The following is a 5,148-nucleotide window of genomic DNA, read 5'->3' as shown; positions in this document are numbered from 1 at the left end:
GAATGTTTTAGGCTTGTGGGCCACATGTATCTCTGTCGCTTGCTTGCTTGCTTGCTTGCTTGCTTGCTTTCTTTCTTTCTTTCTTTCTTTCTTTCTACCACCTAGAAATGTAAAAGCCATTCTTAGCTCACAGGATGTACAAAAGTAGTCTGTGGGCTGGATTTGGCCAATAGGCTATAGTTTGCTGACACAAAGTTTGACTATGACATCAAGACTGAAGGTGTGGAACCAGTTGTGAGGTAATTGTAACAGACCAGGAGAAAAGCAAGGAGGGTCTGAGTCAAAGTGGTTTAGTATAAAGGAACAGAGAAGGAAGAGTTTAATAAATATTTGGGTGGTAGAAATCAATGGAAATGGGATATGTACATAATTAACTTCATATTCTGGAAGTTTGTACACACTTCTTTAAACGACTTTCTTTCCCATGTATCAGGCTGTTCTTAAGGTATTTTGATGTTGCTACTTATCAAGTTGTATTGGGGTGAGGAAATATGATGTATTTCCTGAAGCGACAATGATGCTTGGGTTTAATGAAGACAGAATGGTATAGAGAGAAACATCATTCTTTTAAGGGGCAAGGGATTGTCTCTCCTCCTGGGTTGTCTAGATATGCTAATGCAATTATCCTCCCTCAAATCACCCAGGCTTGAAACTTCAATCTTATCAGTATAGTATAGTATAGTATAGTATAGTATAGTATAGTATAGTATAGTATAGTATAGTATAGTATAGTATAGTATAGTATGTTTAGTGTTAAGAATGTTGCCATTGGGGCGCCTGGGTTGCGCAGTCGGTTAAGCGTCCGACTTCAGCCAGGTCACGATCTCGCGGTCCGGGAGTTTGAGCCCCGCGTCGGGCTCTGGGCTGATGGCTCAGAACCTGGAGCCTGTTTCCGATTCTGTGTCTCCCTCTCTCTCTGCCCCTCCCCCATTCATGCTCTGTCTCTCTCTGTCCCAAAAATAAATAAACGTTGAAAAAAAAAATTAAAAAAAAAAAATGTTGCCATTTCCTGCCTCTATAACTATTAGGTAAGTTTCTTAACTTCTCTGTGCCTCGCCTGTAAAATGGTGGTAAAAATATTCCTATCACATTGGGTTGTGGCAATGATTAAAGAGATACTGGTTGTTAGTAGGAAATATTATGTAGCTGTCGATATTAGTTATCTGTTTTCTAAGTCCTGTTTCTTTCTCACCATGTGTAGAAATGTCCTTTTCCAGGGCAAACTCTTAGTGATTTTTCACCATCCAGCTATTTCAGAAATCCTCTCATTGGTTTCCCTTATTACCATTTCTCCTTAATCTTACTTCACATTAAACCGTTTTCCCTCCACCCCAAATGGTTCATTTTGTACCAGTCTTCATTTTGGCTAGAGGGTTTGAAAGGGAACCCTTTTGGGTTCATAGGGTCATAGGGTCATAGGGTAGTTCATAAGGTAGGTCATAGGGTAGGTCATAAGGTAGTTCCATCTTGTGTATGTGTGCTTCAAGAAATTCTTTCATAATTGAGTTTTTATTGGTTGTTCTGAGGATCAATATAGACAAATTCAATTTGTATAGAACTCTTAATGTATTACTGAAAATCTAAAAAATCATGTAGTTGTGATTCTTTTCCTTTTTAAGAAAATGTTTTTGATGTTTGTTTATTTTCGAGAGAGAGAGAAAGAGACAGAGTGTGAGTGAGGGAGGGGCAGAGAAGAGGGAGACACGGAATCTGAAGCAGACCCCAGGCTCTGAGCTATCAGTGCAGAGCCCAATGTGGGGCTTGAACCCACGAACCATGAAATCATGACCTGAGCTGAAGTTGGACACTTAACTGACTGAGCCACCCAGCGGCCCCAGTTGTGATTCTTTTCTAAAAGTTATTCCACTGACCTTCCAGCTTAAAATTTGGAGGCAAATTTTCCTTAACAGTATATCAAGTATCAATATCTTCAAATGTTGATATGCCATTAGAGCGTTAAGTCCCATTAATTCACAATTTAGTATCATATACACTACATACTCAAATTTTCAATCTTTTACAGCACGTTAACAAAGTTACTAGGAAACTGGACTACCATGACAAAGATGCTACAGAATGCATCAGATTCTGACGGGGAGAGCCAAGATCAAGGGGTGGTTTTCTTTAGGAAACAATTCTACCAAAAACAACATGGGAATAGAAGTAATTTAAGATGTTCAAGACATATTAAATGCACGACTGACTCCAAATTGCCATTTAGTATGCTTGGTATTATAGGATGTAAAAACTACCCCATCTATGGAATGTTAAGCTGACACCCAAGACAGTCAAATCCTCTCATATTCAATATCCCACTATTTTCTGGTTGTACAAAAAAATAACTAGCAAATTATTTCACTTCTTTTAAAAAAGCATTTACACTTAAAAAATGAGGTGAGATGGGGTTCCCTCCTTCTTGTTTCTAGAGCTACTAAAAAACTTGCATTTACAAAATAGTTGATAACAATATTCCTCTGGATTGTACAAGGAGGGAGACAGGGAACACTGATAAGACATGGGATATGATATTAATCAGATTTGGCTTCCTTCTCTCCTGCTTCATCAGAGGCTGGGCTCTTCTCATTTTTAGTTTCTCCGTTTTCTGCAGGTAAGGCTTCTTTTGTCTCTTGGTTAGCCACTTCAGCCTGTTTTCTCTTTACTTTGCCTTCCCCCTTTGTTTGCACTTTCTTGTCTGAAGATTTATCCTTTCCTGTCACCTTTTTGGATTTCATTTCCAATTTTGCAGGAGCAGATTTAGCTGACAACCTCGCTGCCCTTCCATTGGGCTCCTTCTTCTCCACCCCCTTGGTGGAGCTGACCTTCCTTTTGGGCATCGTGGGGGTGGGGCGAGTGCATGCTGGGTGCCTGCAGGCTGCTGGACTCCGAGAGCCTTCCTGAAGCTGGGCTGCCTGTCCACATCTGCTCCTCCCACCGCCGGAGCTGCTGTGACGCACTGGCTAGTTCTATCTTTAACTTTCTGAGAAATGTCCACACTGTTTTGCAGTGTAGCTGTACCCGTCTGCATTCCTACCAACAGTGTAACAGGATTCCCCTTTCTCCATATCCTGTCCAACATCTGTTGTTTCCTCTGTTGTTAGTTTTAGCCATTCTGACAGGTGTGAGGTGGTATCTCATTGTAGTTTTGATTTGCATTTCTCTGATGTTGAGTGAGATTGAGCATTTTTTCATGTGTCTGTTAGCCATCTGGATGTCTTTGGAGAAGTGTCTCTTCATGTCTTCTGCCCATTTCTTAACTCAATTATTTTTTAGGTGTTGAGTTTGATAAGTTCGTTATATATTTTGTATACTAACTCTTTATCTGATATATCATTTGCACATATCTTTTCCCATTCCCTCGGTTGCCTTTTAGTTTTGCTGATTGTTTCCTTTGCTATGCAGAAGCTTTTTGTCTTGATGAGCTCCCAATAGTTCATGTTTGCTTTTGTTTTTCTTGCCTCCAGTGACATGTCTAGTAAGAAGTTGCTGCAGCGGAGGTCAAAGAGGTTGCTGCCTATTTTCTCCTCTAGGATTTTGATGGTTTCCTGTCTGACATTTAGGTCTTTCACACATTTTGAATTTATTTTTGTGTGTGGTGTAAGAAAGCGGTCCAGTTTCATTCTTCTGCATGTCTCCATCCAGATTTCCTAACACCATTTGTTGTTTTTTTTTTCCATTTTTCTTTCTTGCTTTGTTGAAGATGAGTTGACCATATAGTTGTGAGTTCTCTTCTGGATCCTCCATTCTGTTCTATTGATCTGTCTGTTTTTGTTCCAGTACCATACTGTCTTGACGATTACAGCTTTCTAATACAGCTTGAAGTCTAGTCCAGAATTGTGATGCCTCCAGCTTTGCTTTTCTTTTTCAACATCACTATAGCTATTTGGTGTCTTTTCTGGTTCCATACAAATTTTAGAATTGTTTGTTCCACCTCTGTGAAAAATGTTGATGTTATTTTGATAGGGATTGATTGAACGTGTGGATTCCTTTGGATAATATTGACATTTTAACAATATTTGCTCTCCCAATTCATGAGTATGGGATGTTTTTCCATTTCTTTTGTCTTCTTCAATTTCTTTCATAAGTGTGCTCTAGTTTCAGAGTATAGATCTTTTATCTTTTTGGCTAGGTATTCTATGTGGAAAACCCTAAAGACTCCACCAAAAAATTACTAGAACTGATACATTAATTCAGCAAAGTCTCAGGATATAAAATCAATGCACAGAAATCTGTTGATTTCTATACAACAATAATAAAGCAGCAGAAAGAAAAATAAAAAAATCGATCCCAAAACCATAAAATACCTAGGAATAAATCTAACCAATGAGTTCAGTCTTTTGAAATGACACTAGCTTTGTGGGCTTGACTACAGTCAATTTTATTTTATTTTATTTTTTTAATGTTTTATTTTATTTTTGAGAGACAGAGAGAGACAGAGCATGAGTGGGGGAGGAGCAGAGAGAGAGAGGGAGACACAGAATCCGAAGCAGGCTCCAGGCTCTGAGTGTCAGCACAGAGCCTGATGTGGGGCTCAAACCTACAAGCCATGAGATCATGACCTGAGCTGAAGTTAGACGCCCAACCAACTGAGCCACCCAAGCGCCCAACTACGGTCAATTTTAACAAATGTTCTCCATTCACATTTGCACTGAAAAACAATGTGTACTGTGTGTTCAATGGGTGCAATTTTCTGGGCACGTTACAACAACTTTGTTAGTAATGTTGTTCATATCTTTTTTAAGAAGTTTATTATTATTATTCTTTTAAATAATCTCTACACCCATTGTGGGACTTGAACTCACAACTGGAGATCAAAAATCACATGCTGTAGTGACCGAGCCCGTCAGGTGCTCTATGTTGTTCATATCTTTAACATGTGTTTTTATGTCATTTGTATCAGTTATGGAGGGAAGTATGTTAAAAATCTCCGTCTATGATTATTGATTATTAGGTGGTCAGTGTTGATGATCGATTGTTATTAGAGCATTTTTTAAAGTAATAGCTGCTTTAAAGTCTTTATTATTAGATAATTCTATTATCTATGTCATCTTGATTTGGCATCTGGGGATTTTCTTTTTTTCTTTTCTTTTCTTTTTTTTTTTTTTTTTCGAGTTTACATTTTCCTAATCTTGGTTTACTGAGTAGTTTGGG

At 38.6% G+C, this 5,148-nt stretch overlaps 1 pseudogene; it reads right to left on the bottom strand.

The window, feature by feature from the left end:
• Nucleotides 1–2,390: 2,390 nt before the first annotated feature.
• On the bottom strand, nucleotides 2,391–2,834 carry LOC112853353 (non-histone chromosomal protein HMG-14 pseudogene; annotated as a pseudogene).
• Nucleotides 2,835–5,148: the final 2,314 nt, after the last annotated feature.

Source organism: Puma concolor, chromosome E3, assembly GCF_028749965.1.
Source record: "Puma concolor isolate L17-30 chromosome E3, mPumCon1.1.hap2, whole genome shotgun sequence".
Lineage (NCBI taxonomy): Eukaryota > Metazoa > Chordata > Mammalia > Carnivora > Felidae > Puma > Puma concolor.
This window is presented reverse-complemented; position numbering and strand designations above follow the sequence as displayed.